The following is a 14,338-nucleotide window of genomic DNA, read 5'->3' as shown; positions in this document are numbered from 1 at the left end:
TTCGGGGGTCTGGAGGTCTTAAGCAGCAAAATAGAGAAGTGTGAATGAAATCTGGGTATTATTGCCAATGTGACTGCATTTGTACCCAGAGGCTGGTGAGACCTAGAACACCACAGGCTTGACAATGAAAGTGAAGTTATAAAGGATGACACTGAATGACTATCCTCATAGAATACTGCAGAATAGTCCAAGCCCCTCACATAAGGGGTGAGAAACTTGAGACTCAGAGAGGAGCCCCTGGGTGACTTCACTCTTGGTACCACTCTATCCTCAACCTTATCAGTTGAGCCACCTTTCAAATATGCAAATTGGATTACATTATTCCTAAACTTCAACTCCTAAAGTCAAAGGCTCAGTTTAGCGTATAAAGCACTTTCTGCTCCAGCTCCTGCTCTGTTTTATTCTCTGCCTGTCCATCTGCACCCACACTCTCACCCTGGCCTCTACACATGCTCGGCCCTCCTGCTGCAATGCCCTATCTCCACTTGTTACCTGGCCAACTACTACTTATGACTCAGCTCAGGCACTGCCATCCAAGCATCGCATTCATGGGCCCTCTCCAGGACTCTGAGACCTCACACACCCAGGTCCATCACTGTACTCCTCACCCTGTGCAGTGGCCACTGTCTGCATGCCTGGTTTCTCCAGTGCTGGAGGTCTCCGCACCCCTAGCACTGTGCTTGGTCAAGAAATGTGTTTGCTGGATGGAGAGATGCTGAACTAGGATCTTAGCATTGGGAGGACTTTGGAGATCTTTAGTTCAGTCTCATGGGACGTTCCCTGGAATACAGTAGCAACCATCTGCCTAGGTATGGTTGTCCCCAAGATCCAAAATTACTACTTTTGGGGGCAGTTCATTCCTTTCAGGGACATGTGTAACCAGCAGAAAGCTATTCCTAAACTGAGCCAAAATCTGCCCCGTTGGCCCTTATCTATCCTCCAGAGCCATGCAGAATAAATCTAACCTCTCTTCTACATGACAGCCCTTTATATCTGTGAAGACAGCAATTCTGTACCCTCTCCTCCAGAATAAACATCCTCAGTTCCTCCAGCTCTTCCTTATATAAACATGGTTTCAAGTTTTCTCTCCATCCTGACCACTTGTCTTTGAATGAGCTCCAATTTTAAACACTTAAACATTTATACAGCTAACTAGAGAACCCCAAACTGACCCCAAGACACCAGGCTGGGGATGGGAGTGCAGGGTGGAAAGAGCCGCCCCCCGTTTACTGGGAGCTCTCACTGCCAGCCTGGCCTCTGGTTGCCTCTGCTCTCTTGGCAGCTGCACCACACTCCTGATTCACAACGAGCGAACAGATGATTAAGCCTCAGGCCTTTTCCACACTCACCACACATCTTCCTTGTAGGCTTAAGCAGCTGGTTCTTTAGACCAAAGTGCAGGCTCTGTATATATCCACTAGAGAACTTCCCGCTGATTGCCAACATCAGGATTTTTTACTCTATTGACCCATTATAGATGGCAAATTAGGAAACAAATTAATTATTTTTAAGTGAGATGTCAAAGGCTATAAAAACAGCTTCCTATCCCAAACCACTGAAGAATAATAAACCTCTGGTTACTACAAAGACGTCTCTATACAAATATCAAAACCTAAACTAGACAAATATTTAAAATTGAATTGTATTTCAATAATAATGGGAAGAGGTAAATTAAGACAAAATAGTAACCCAAATGTCATTGGAGAGGACATATTTTCAAGTTGTTTTTGAAGCCGTTGATGACGACCTCTGGAGTATAAGAAGGAAAAATCCTTTGTATATAATTTGGCATTTGTGTGCTCTGTGGTTATTTCAGCATTAAAACAGTTCCTACTACTTTATAGACTATTCATCTAAGCAAACTACTGTTTTCATAAGTAGGTTACAGTAACATATTAGATAATTTAAGTAGATATGGCATTTAGTTAATATAGAGGTACTACAGAATTTCCTTTTCTACTGCCAACTTGCAGATCAAGTCAAAAACCATGTCATGTTTAGGTATTTGGCATGGATATTTCTTTAATATAATGAGGCATGATGCCAATACTTCAAAAATATTGTTACTGAAATACAGGGTTATTATCTGGAGGGCCTGAATTGCTACATAAACTCGAATATGATAATAAAAAGGAATGTTTATGAGACAAAAGAAGAGCCTTAAAAATGCAATGTGATAATCCACTGATCAACCATGTAGCATTCTTACCTGATAAAATGTAAAACAAAACTATGTGGGAATCTAGAATCTCAAGTATGAGAAGTACATTAAAGATAAGCTATTTTAACCACCTTTTTGGTGTTTGAATCCATTACCTTTATTTACAGCCCTTAAATTGGTAAGTCCAATATTCAGTTTTAATGTCTAAACACACACACACACACACACACACACACACCCCATATGCACATACCTGACCTTTATCCTTTAAAGTTGAACACCAATTGTACTAATAGTTGAACATCAATTGATGTTTATCACTTGAACATCAATTGCCTCTCCTAATTGCAAGAGTGAAAGAAAATCTTAATTTTGGTAAAATGGTGCTAAAAAAAACATCTGAAAGGGAAGAAACTACTAAGCAAGTGCTCTTTGGTGATAGTTGGTATGATTTTAGTTCTCAAATCCATAGCCTAACTCTTAAAGTCCCAGTCAACCCACATATGGCTTTTAGAAAACGACAGTAGGTGTGAAGTTACAGCTATAAATGTGTGACTAAATCCATAAATAAATTTAAATGTACATGTTACTCTGTTTTATCTTCTTCATGGCCCTTGTCAGTACTAGAAATTAATTTATTTACTGGGCTTTTTTGTGCTTACTATATCTAGTCTAGTATTGACAACTGAGGTTCTGCTTTGTTCCCAAGGTCTAGGCTCTACCCCATGTGGTAACTTAACTTTTTGTCTTAGTCCTTCTACCTGAGCCCCTACATTGGGAGCCTGCTTAAAGGGTCACTCCTTAAAGGACTGGGCTGCTTTGCTCCTGCCAAATCCCTTCCAAGGAACCAGACCTAAGGCCGTAGCCCTGCTGCCTGACTTCAGTGCCAAGTTGCCTGCTGCGTGCATTTCCCAACATGGCTTTTCATGTTTCACCTGCCTGTTGGAGGGTCCTATATGCCATGCTGGTCCCAGATGCCTCTCTGTACCAGTGTGATGCCCCATTTCTATGAGGAAGCTTTTTAAATTCAAGGCCTTAGCCTCTGCTAGCCTGTTCCTCCTACTGCCTGAAGTCTGAAGTCAACTGAGCTACACTTTTTGCTATCCAGAGACCGTACAGACATGGCTGAGTTTCTGACTTCCCTGCTCTACTTGCCCTGCTAGTCTCCACTGGTCATTGTGCCTAAAAACCAGTATAAGCAAGTGGCTTTTCAGAAACGGTAAGATGCAGAAAGTTTGACCAAGTTTGTCAAGTTAATTTCCTAGGGTATCAATCAAAATAACCAAAGAAAAAAATAAACTAAAACAGTATTCTCATGCCACCTGCAAATTAAAACAGCCGAGTTGAAGATAACTGCCCCAAGGCTTCTGGATTTTGACTTAACCTCATTCACCTCAACAGCTCTTCCCTGTATGACCTTAGATAAATCACTTAATCTCTGTAGGGTATATCTAAGGTCTCCATAAAACAGGAATAACACTGTTTGCCATGCCAATTTTACATGAATGGTAAGGCACCCAAATCTTAAGCAGAAGATACTATGGCATAAGCACGTATATTCAATCCTACTTTTTTTTAAACCAGAAAATACAAATACACAATTGGAATCCAATGTGAAGAGTAATATCTTTAAACTTTTATTCAAACAAATTATAAACTTCTGCAAACTTATGTTTATAACAGAAACACTACCACATCCGCAACTATATAGGGAAAAACCACACAATGCCATGGTAGCATTTGTTACCAAATGTGCACACAGTTAACTCTAAGGGAGAGAGGAAAGGTTAAAAAAAAAAAAAAAGAAATCTGTGTAAAGGAACAAATGGAGATTGTGTACCCACATCCCAGGTTTCAGTTGAGAAGAGAAGACTCTCAGAAATGGCCTGTCTTACATTATACATTTGAAGGTAAAATGACCTGTACATCGTATTCATTTACTTGAAAAAAAAGTTGTATTAAAGAGAAATAAATTTCCTCTTGAATAGATGTAAAGGATTCACAATGAAAAGTCTTTGGTATTTATGATTGATCTTATGATTACTATTACTTTGTATTGTATCATATTATAATTAGCCAAGATAAGGAAAAATAATCAAATGAAGGGTCATTGTAAACTTAGGTACAAATAAAACTTAGTTCTTTAGTTGTAAATTAAATATTTTGGAAGATATAAGAATTTTTCAGGATTTATCTAGGTTCAGATTATTTCTAAAGAATAGATTTTATTCAGTGAATCTTCCTTCATTCAAAGGAGGGCTTGAAATGTTGAGCTATTTACCTTTGAAGAGTAAAATAACTCTTTGAACCTGAAACAAAATAAAATAAAATTTAAAAATGAAACCAAGCTGGGCTTCCCTGGTGGCGCAGTGGTTGAGAGTCCGCCTGTCAATGCAGGGGACGCAGGTTCATGCCCCGGTCCGGGAGGATCCCACGTGCCGCGGAGCGGCTGGGCCCACGAGCCATGGCCTATGGGCCTGCGCGCCCGGAGCCTGTGCTCCACAATGGGAGAGGCCACAACAGTGAGAGGCACACATACCGCAAAAAAAAAAAAAAAAAAGAAAAGAAACCAAGCTGTATGGCCTACGTGGCATCTTAATGAGTTTAAAATTATGTTCAGTGGTTTTTATAAAATACAACATTGAAAAAAATCAGCTTAAACTTTTTCAACCCATCACTAATAAAATGAAGCACTCCCCAATATCATCATCTTTTAATCTTAAACTGAAGTGATTTACTGGACTTCAGTATTGTCATGATTCAAAAGCTGTAAAAATCTCATTCAGATTTTAACCAAAAGTAGAACAGGGTGCCAGCCTTATCAACACAGCATTGTGAAAAATAAAGCACGTTGCTTCCTATTGGATAAAAATCTAAAACCTTTTTGAGAAACAGAAGCTAAGCAATCTTCATGGAGTTTAGCAGCAGTACAAGCAGAAAACACAAGGATGCTTCCAATCAACCTACTCTGATACTTTTTTTTAAGTTATGTTTTGCTAAGAAATTTGCATTTGACCTATACTCCCATTCTGACCCCAAAGATTTAGACAGAGGAAGGAACACAAGTAGATTACCTGAATTATCATGAAACCTGATCCTGGATAGCCGTATTCAATTTTAAAACAAAGCAAAACATTAATGATGTCCCACATAGCCAATCATTTTTTAAAAACTAAATTTATTTATTTTTGGCTGCATTGGGTCTTCGTTGCTGCGCACGGGCTTTCTCTAGTTGTGGCGAGCGGGGGCTACTCTTCATTGCAGTGCACGGGCTTCTCATTGCAGTGGCTTCTCTTTGTTGCGGAGCATGGGCTCTAGGCGCACGGGCTTCAGTAGTTATGGCTCGTGGGCTCTAGAGTACAGGCTCAGTAGTTGTGGCGCATGGGCTTAGTTGCTCCATGGCACGTGGGATCTTCCCGGATCAGGGCTCAAACGTGTGTCCCCTGCACTGGCAGGCGGATTCTTAACCACTGCACCACCAGGGAAGTCCCTAGCCAATCATTTTGACTAAGCATTAAAGTCTGCTTCAGGCAAAAGCTTCCAGTCACATGCACTATTCAGAAACAACTTACAAAAATATTAAGACTGGAAAATAATTGCTTTTATTGCAATAATTGCAATAATTGCTTTATTGCAATTATCACCAATATGCTTCTGGTGATGGCAGATTAGATCATTTGGACCAATTATCCCACTGAGAATAACTAGAAAAAACATATGCAAAAATCACTTCTTTGAAGGTATAGGAAAGCTAACAAGATAGTATTTACCAGGTCAAGATCCAGGGGACAAGGGAAGCCCAGGAAAGGGAGTCCTGAATTCGTGGCTGCTTTTTCCCCTGAGGTCATTAGTTACCTGGCCTAACATGCAGCTTTGGTCCTTCACTTATTCACCATCTCAGGCTATGACTTATGCTTGCTTATGTATTTCCATGTAAGAGGCAGCATGGCTCATGAGAAGAGCACTGGGTTAGAAGTTGGAAGACCTAGGCTAAAATGTGGCACATTTCCTTATAAGCTGTATGTCTCTGGGAAAATTATTTTAGGTCTCTGGGTCTCAGTTTCCTCATCAGTTAAAAATCAGAAAAATAATTTCCTTTGCCAGGTGCTTTTAGATTTAATGAGACATATTGAGCAATTGTAGTTACTTAATTCCATGCTATTATTCTTACTTCTGGGAGTTGTCTCTAAAAGTTGATCTTTTGGGGGCTGGTTCTTGTGAATAATAATGACACTAGAAATAACAACAAGAGCAAAAACTATTTAGGACCTCTTATGTACTAGAAAGTATGCTAAGAAATTTACAAATATTATTTGTAAATAATTATCTTGTTAAATTGGTATTGTAACGTCCAACTAAGGTGCTAGATGTAAAGTATTTCACCACAAATGACACAATTATTAAAAGTAAGAGTTGTAATGGGATCCAGGACTGTATGGCTCTAAATTCCATGCTCTTGGTCACTATTACAGAGCACTTTTTTCCCATTTCATCATGTGTGCCTTTCAATCTATTTTCATCACATCACCTTAGGCAGAAAATATCATATGAGGTCTTCCCCCAGAAAATTTATGGTCACAATTAACATATTCATGGAACCAAAATTCAAATCAGCTTCTTCTTTTTTTTTTTTTTTTCTTTTTTCAGTACGCGGGCCTCTCACTGTTGTGGCCTCTCCCATTGCGGAGCACAGGCTCCGGACGCGCAGGCTCAGCGGCCATGGCTCACGGGCCCAGCCGCTCCGCGGCATGTGGGATCCTCCCGGACCAGGGCACGAACCCGTGTCTCCTGAATCAGCAGGCGGACTCTCAACCACTGCGCCACCAGGGAAGCCCCAAATCAGCTTCTTTATCCAAGTGAATAATCTGTATACATTTAAATAAGATTTTACTGCATAATCAAAAAGCACTATGATTTGTGCCAGTTTGGATGGGTCAAAGCTTTTAGCACCTGCATAGACTACTGTAACTAACATCTAGGAATGGCCTTGGGACACCATATCCCCTGAAAACATAACAATGGTCAGACTTGACTCTGATGAGTCTGAGTTATAGATGCTCATTTCAAGGACTCATTACTGAGAATACTTGGAGAGCCCATTCTTATTAGGGAATCAAAAGATTCATGGGGGCTTCCCTGGTGGCGCAGTGGTTGAGAATCTGCCTGACAATGCAGGGGACACGGATTTAAGCCCTGGTCTGGGAAGATCCCACATGCCGCGGAGCAACTAGGCCCGTGAGCCACAACTACTGAGCCTGCGCATCTGGAGCTTGTGCTCTGTAATAAGAGAGGCCGCGATAGTGAGAGACCCGCACACCACGATGAAGAGTGGCCCCCGCTCGCCGCAACTAGAGAAAGCCCACGTGCAGAAACGAAGACCCAACACAGCCAAAAATAAATAAATAAATAAATAAATAAATTAATTAATTAAAAAAAAGATTCATGGTGTCACAGACTCCCCAAATACCCATATATCTGACAGAGTCTGGGGAAAATCTTACTGAAGGTAGGACAAGAGAAGAGCTATGTAAATAAACTGAAGGCATCAACTCCTCCCTAACAACACCGTGTTCTTAAAAATCTCAAAGAATAGGAAATAACCAAATTCAAGCAAAAATGTCCCAAAACACATGAAACCACTGATTTAAGTGAAAAGCACTTTTCTTCAGGATTCCTTTCTTTCTGTGTTTCTCTCTTTCTTTTAATTAGTTTGTATTTTTCAGGACCACCCAGAAGCTTCACTATTTTAAGATTTGCCTACCTACTTCTTTCTTGGTCAAAGCCACCGGTGGATCTGAAACAGCAAAGGAAAGGTCCAAATACTAGATTTCTATTTCCATTTTCTTTCAAATAGAATTCAAGTCCGAAGAAAAAAATACAGAAAATGGGATCTGAAGTGACTGACTGTACACCATTCAATGTTCATGTCATTTTTCACAGCAATCAAGCTAAGATAACAGCAACACAGCAGCACAAATCTCGAAGTTAAACAGTAATTGTCTACATAATGAGGTACCTTCCCGTCAACTTTGTGAAAAAATCAGTTGTATAAGTTTGAGTTCTTTTTAGTGTTATGTGAAGCAAATAAGTAGATTAAATTTGTTAGCATTTTCTAATATAGAATCCAGCACGGGTACACATAATACACAATATAAATTATACTTATCCTTGTTAAAGTAGTCATATTGGAGAAGAATAAAACTTCAGTATGATCACCTTGTCAAAAGTTCCCCCATTGGGGCCTCCCTGGTGGCGCAGTGGTTGAGAGTCCGCCTGCCGATGCAGGGGATACGGGTTCGTGCCCCGGTCTGGGAGGATCCCATATGCCGCGGAGCGGCTGGGCCCGTGAGCCATGGCCGCTGGGCCTGCGCATCCGGAGCCTGTGCTCCGCAACGGGAGAGGCCACAACAGTGGGAGGCCCGCATACCGCAAAAAGAAAAAAAAAGAAAAAAAAAAAAAAAAAAGTTCCCCCATTGAGTCAGTTTTCTCATTTTTGTGAAGCTCCTTAGCTTGGGTTCAAATCTCGCCTCTGCTATTTTCTAGCTATATGACCTTGGGCATATTTCCTCATTTATAAATTGGAAGTAATAGTTGTGAAACAAGGATGTGGATGTAAGTAGTTTGTCTGACAGCTGATCCAACAGGTGCTGGTGGGAAGTGAGTAAGTGAAAGGGGGAAGGGGGAGAAGACAATAAACTCCTGGGCTGTGAGCAGTTACCGCTGTAGGTAACTGGTGCAAGCCTGCTGGACTACTCTGGGAGGTGGTGTGTAATGTACCTTGGACTTTGCCAACTGGAGGGATGAGGGAGCTGGGGCATTAATCTACCAACCCCTGTCAGTCATTGATCAAACATGTGGCTGCACAGCCTCTGCCAAACAGGGAGAATCCTCAAGCAGCAAAACTGCAGGTGTCCAGCATGTAGAAGCTTTCAGGAATGGCAGGAGGTGGAGAGACACGGGTGAAGCACAAACAACATCCAGCACAGAGTGAGGATTAAATGGGGTAATGTATGCAGAGTCCTTGGCCAATGCGTAGTACTTAATAATGCTCAATAAGTTAGTTTTCTTACATTTCTTTGAATTGGGGGAGGCAGGCCTATATCTTCTGTGTGTGTATGAATGTGTGTGTGTGTGTGTATTTAATTTCTCTCCTTATTCCTCTACAAAACAGGGATGTCTTCTAATTAGTGCAGTTTATTGGATGTGGTTCTGAGATTGCTAAAAATTATATAGAGATGTTTATGACTTTGAATTTACAGCCAATGGGTTAGAAAACAACTAACCACTGCAACTGATCACTGCCATTAACCACAAAAATTAGATTTCATAGGAAACTGGAAAGTTTCACCACGTTAAATGCAGAAAGTGAAGTATATTCCTGCTCACAATATCAGTGATTTCATCTGCACAGTCTCATTCACTGTGGTGGGAGAGAAGACCTGTGTTCCTGCAGTCCTCATAAGTGACATATCAGTAAAATCAAAGCTTAGATTTCATAATCATGTTATGCAATCTGCCAAATTAAGAGTGATAGCAACCTTCATTACTCAACCTTCATTACTTCTCACAGTTTATTTGCAGCTTTCTCTTCAAAATGCAACAACTGGAAAGATCTTTCCTATTTATATGAAATCTGCTTCTGGTTAAGGATGCCTGCTCCAAGATGGACCACCAAGGCATTGCCCTTTCCTATAACTTCCTGTCCCCAATTCAAACCACTCACAGATTTCCTGTTAATAAAAAATGACTGTAATTAAAATCTTTCACTCTGTGCCTACAATTATGTTCCATCAATTCCAGAGCAATTTTTTCACATTTTAATATCTCTGAAATAGATTGTGTCAATTTCGGCGGTATCTGACAACCGCTGGCTTCCAGGCACCAGTCATGCTATTGCTGTCAGTGCCTGTGTATGTGCAGTCTTTGTCTTAGCTGTTCATATTTTGTCACTTCAACTGATGAATGTGCAATGGCCATACTTTCCTGTCAAACTGATTATCATTTAGAATATCAAAATTATACTATGACTCATCATTGAACAAAAAAGTTGTGTGCACGGAAAGGCATGGGAACAGAAGAGTTGGAAGTATAAATTTGAAATTAGTGAAGCAAATATTCATGACAGAAGAATGACAGCAATTCCATATGTTCTTGCAAAGCAAAAGCTAAGTGCCTTCCAGGATGTAAAACAAGAAGATACAGATAGGAGAAACGTATTATGTTTTGTTACTGAGATACATGCACACAGATTACTATCCTCTGTCAAACAATACAACTGAAGTAAGAGAAATTGCCAAATCTCTGGGATAGATGTGGTTTGATTAGTTAATGTATCACACAGGACTGTTGTTAAAGCAGTAAACATCAATTTGCCTAAAATTTCTTGCTAACTATGGATAGAAGCTTCTTAACTTGCACCAATATGATTCAACTGAAGGAAAGAAATGAAGCTTTGAGCTCAGTCAAAATGGAAAATTTTTAGAATGGATATTAGGGACTCAGAAAAAAATCATGAAGGCAACAGTGGCACACTCAAGGTTGCATCAAAATGCTCTTCATGGCACACAGGACAATGCTGTGTGTAAAAACACGGATAGAGATCACCTGTAGTTGAAAGGTGACTTAAGAGAATCAAACTTTGAATGTGAAGAAGTTTCAGGAATACCTTAACCAATTTATGCTGCTTTCCTCTTATTGAGGCTCAAGAGTAAGATGTGATAAAATGTATGTCTAAATAAGTCTAAAATCTTTCAATAATTAGCTAAAATTTTAAGTGACAAAAAACACTATGTCATAGTTCAATTGGCAGTGTTTGTTTTTTTTTCTAAGTGGTCCATAAAATAATGCTGTCACTTACAATGGATGGCATTCTATTGTTGAAATAGTAGTAACAAGAGCTAGTAATTCTTGGAGACTGTATATGCCCAGCACCACGTTTAGCACTTTATGTACATTTCCTCAATTAGTCCTCCTATGAACCTTAAGAGGTTTATAAAAGGTGTCCTTAACATCTGCACATCTTTGACAAGTAGTTTCCAAATGAGTTCACACGAGTAATTTTTTTTTTTAAATACGGTTTAGCACTTCTGTGGTATTATTAATAATAGCAGTGGTAGTAGTAGTAGTAGTAGTAGTAGTAGTAGTAGTAGTAGTAGTGGTATTCTGGTCTTCCAGTTGACATAGCTAACTAAACACCAAAACCCTGAATCTAAAAATGATGGTGAAGACACCAAAGGAGGCTCAGTACCTGGTCTAGTTCACTGAGACCAAATGAGCAATATAACTTTCTTACTTTGTGTAGGAAATAGAATTTGGATAAGTATTATTGAAGAAGAAGAACCTTATTTTATACATATTTTTTATTCAATGTTTATTGTGTTTCAGTAAATCATGAATAGTAGACCATAGTCAAACCTAAGGAAAGCCAGATTACGTGGTAAAAAAAAAAAAAAATGCATAGTAGAGGAAAGGATATACCTGAAATGTAGAGAGAAATTCCAGGTGTAACAGCTCCTCAGATGCTGACATGGCCCTTCTCCCAACCTAACTGTGTGAAGGGCAGTGAGTTTCTGGTTCTGAGCACCTCTGAACTGGCAGATTCCTCACTCGGCATGAACTGTGTTTTCCATCAAACTCTGGGCATGTCTTCATGAGAAAGGCATTGGGGAGCCAAGTTCACTCACTTTCTTTATGTCATGTTCTTCCACTGTACCATTTATTTACTGGTTCAGTAGGAATATAAAGCGAAAGTAAGGTGAAATCAAAGCTGGATGGCCACTCTCAACCATCTTCGAAGCAGAACCAGTCCTTGGGGTCTGGTCTCGTGCACCAATGTACAGATAAGGAAACCAATGCTTAAGGAGTTCTGTAATTTGCCTAAGGATGCCCAGCTAGTTAAGTATTTGCTGATACAAATACTTAAAAGGGATGTGAACCCCAGTCTGACATAACATTCTATTCAACTGATATACCACAGTTTGTATTTTCCAACTATTAGCATTTAGGTTGCTTGTGGTATTTCATAATTATAAATATAAACATTATGGTACCAAATGGATTTTAGTTTACTACTTTCAGTGCATTAACTTAGATTACTGGTGCCCAAGTGTTGGATTAGTTTTATGACCCACATTTTCCTAGAGGACTCTCTAGAGAGACTATATCAGAAATAGCTGGGTGTGTCTATTTCACTACATGTCTGTTAGTAGTATTTATTACCAAATTTGACTAAATCAATAAAGGTGAAGTGTACCTAATAGCTGTTTACACTTGCATATATTCATCACTGGTAAGATTGAAAATTTTTATGTTAACTGAGTTGAATTACAGGATATGTGAATGAAAATATGTATAAATATTTATGTGTGGTAGTCTGGCTATCAGTTTACCTATATCTTTTACCATCTGTACAGGAAAGATCAAGTTTTCTCTTATAGAATGCCCCCAAAATTTGAGGTTGCTTGCAAAAAAAAAAAAGGAGTAATTCAAAATGGAAATAGATTGCTTCCTTTTTTAAAAATGACTTTTAAAAAGCTACACAGTTGTTGGAGGACAATCTGTAATTGCGTGAAACGTTATGAAAGTAAATGGGGTATCAAGCAATCCACAGATCTTATATCCAACTATATGCTTAATTTAAGCTTTAATTCTGTGGGGATATAAAAGAATCTGTCCTTAAATTAGAATATAAGACAAGCACATAGACAATTTTAGAGTATAAAATGAGAGCTAAATTATGTCATACCCCCAAGTGAAATTCACAAGAGAATGAAAGCCAGAATAAATAGGGAGGAAACGAAAATTGATCTGCCTCTTAAAGAGGGTAGATAGAAGGGTAAAGAGAGAACACTATTTTAGGTGAGGAAGAAAAGTTATATTAGCCCTGCTTGATGAAAAGAAGTGGTGTATCCAAGCAAAGTCAGCTTTCCCAGAACAAAGTGGGGAAGCTGGGAAGTCGCAGAAAAGGAGTTTCAGAAAGAAGATACAGTGGAGCCAAGTGACTGAAAGTCCTGAATGCCGGGCACTGGAATCCAAGCTCGGCCAGGGGCACAGAGAGCCATGGAAAGTATGTAAGCAGATGTGTGACAGGAGAGCAGTGGGCTGAGCCTTGCAGAGATGTGCAGGGCAAAACGTGGGTAGAAAGGCAAAAACATGGGTAGAAAGGCTACTTCAAATGCCACCACAGAAAGCCAGGTAGAATAACAAGGACGCAAGCCAAGGGGGGTTCCCAGAAACATTTCCAAATGAACAACTGTAGGCTAGGGTGACTGACTAAACCTGTAGGTGCAGCTCTGCGTGTGGTTACAGCGAAGAGGGAGCACCAGTTTTAGAGGAAAGAGTCACCAATTTCCAGGTGTACATTTGTAAAAGAATGCAAGGTCCCAGAAATGGCAAAATCATCTTTTTGTAATTAGTAGACTCAAATTAGGCACAGTAAAGGTATTTTAAGGAAACTGAACTAAGCAAATACACTTCCAGCCAGGAATCAAATTGGTAAGCATTATAAGGATGGCGATGATCATTATTTTCCTCACTGTGGTAGCGTGATTTTTACTTATTTTACTTATTTATAATTAAATCACACCTTATTTCACAAAGGATCTCACATACAGTGAGAGTGGAGCTTCAAATAATCAATTCTTTGTTCATTTACTTAGTCTCTTTATTCTTAAATGCATGAATAATATTAAATGTGTCCGTTAAAGCACTGTTTCATATTTGATATACATAAGGAAAGATTAAAAAATTACACGTCACTACCTGTAAATGTATTCTACTTGGCTCCTATTCTGATGTATTTCAACTATTTCAGTTTTTAAAACTGCAAGCAGGTCATCAGAAAAGCTCGGAGATACATTATATTCAACTCTAGTCAAGTATTACATTACATAACACCAGTTGCACCTAACTAGCAACAACACAGAGTATGCGGCCATTATGAACATAAAACTAATTCTTTCATGTTTATCTTGCTGGCTGAGATCATGGGAATTACCAAAATATTTACTTTCTGCACTATGTTCCCATAGACAGTTATAATTGCGATGATACTTTAGCAGTCATAAAGGCAGGCTTGATACTGACACCAGACTTCCTCCTTTTGTTTGCCTTTTAAGAAGAGGTCATTAATAATAGTAATGATTAGCCATCTCAGTCATCACTCAATCCAGACAGGCG

At 39.4% G+C, this 14,338-nt stretch overlaps 1 protein-coding gene across 8 annotated transcripts in view; it reads right to left on the bottom strand.

Moving 5' to 3' along the window:
* BBS9 (Bardet-Biedl syndrome 9) overlaps positions 1–14,338 on the bottom strand; it is a 481,831-nt gene that overhangs the window by 81,757 nt on the left and 385,736 nt on the right. The gene's annotated exons all lie outside the window — the stretch shown is intronic.

This window comes from Mesoplodon bidens, assembly GCF_964165515.1.
Source record: "Mesoplodon bidens genome assembly, chromosome: 9".
NCBI classification, from domain to species: Eukaryota; Metazoa; Chordata; class Mammalia; order Artiodactyla; family Ziphiidae; genus Mesoplodon; species Mesoplodon bidens.
The sequence above is the reverse complement of the archived record's forward strand: the minus strand, read 5'-3'. Positions and strand labels throughout refer to the sequence as shown.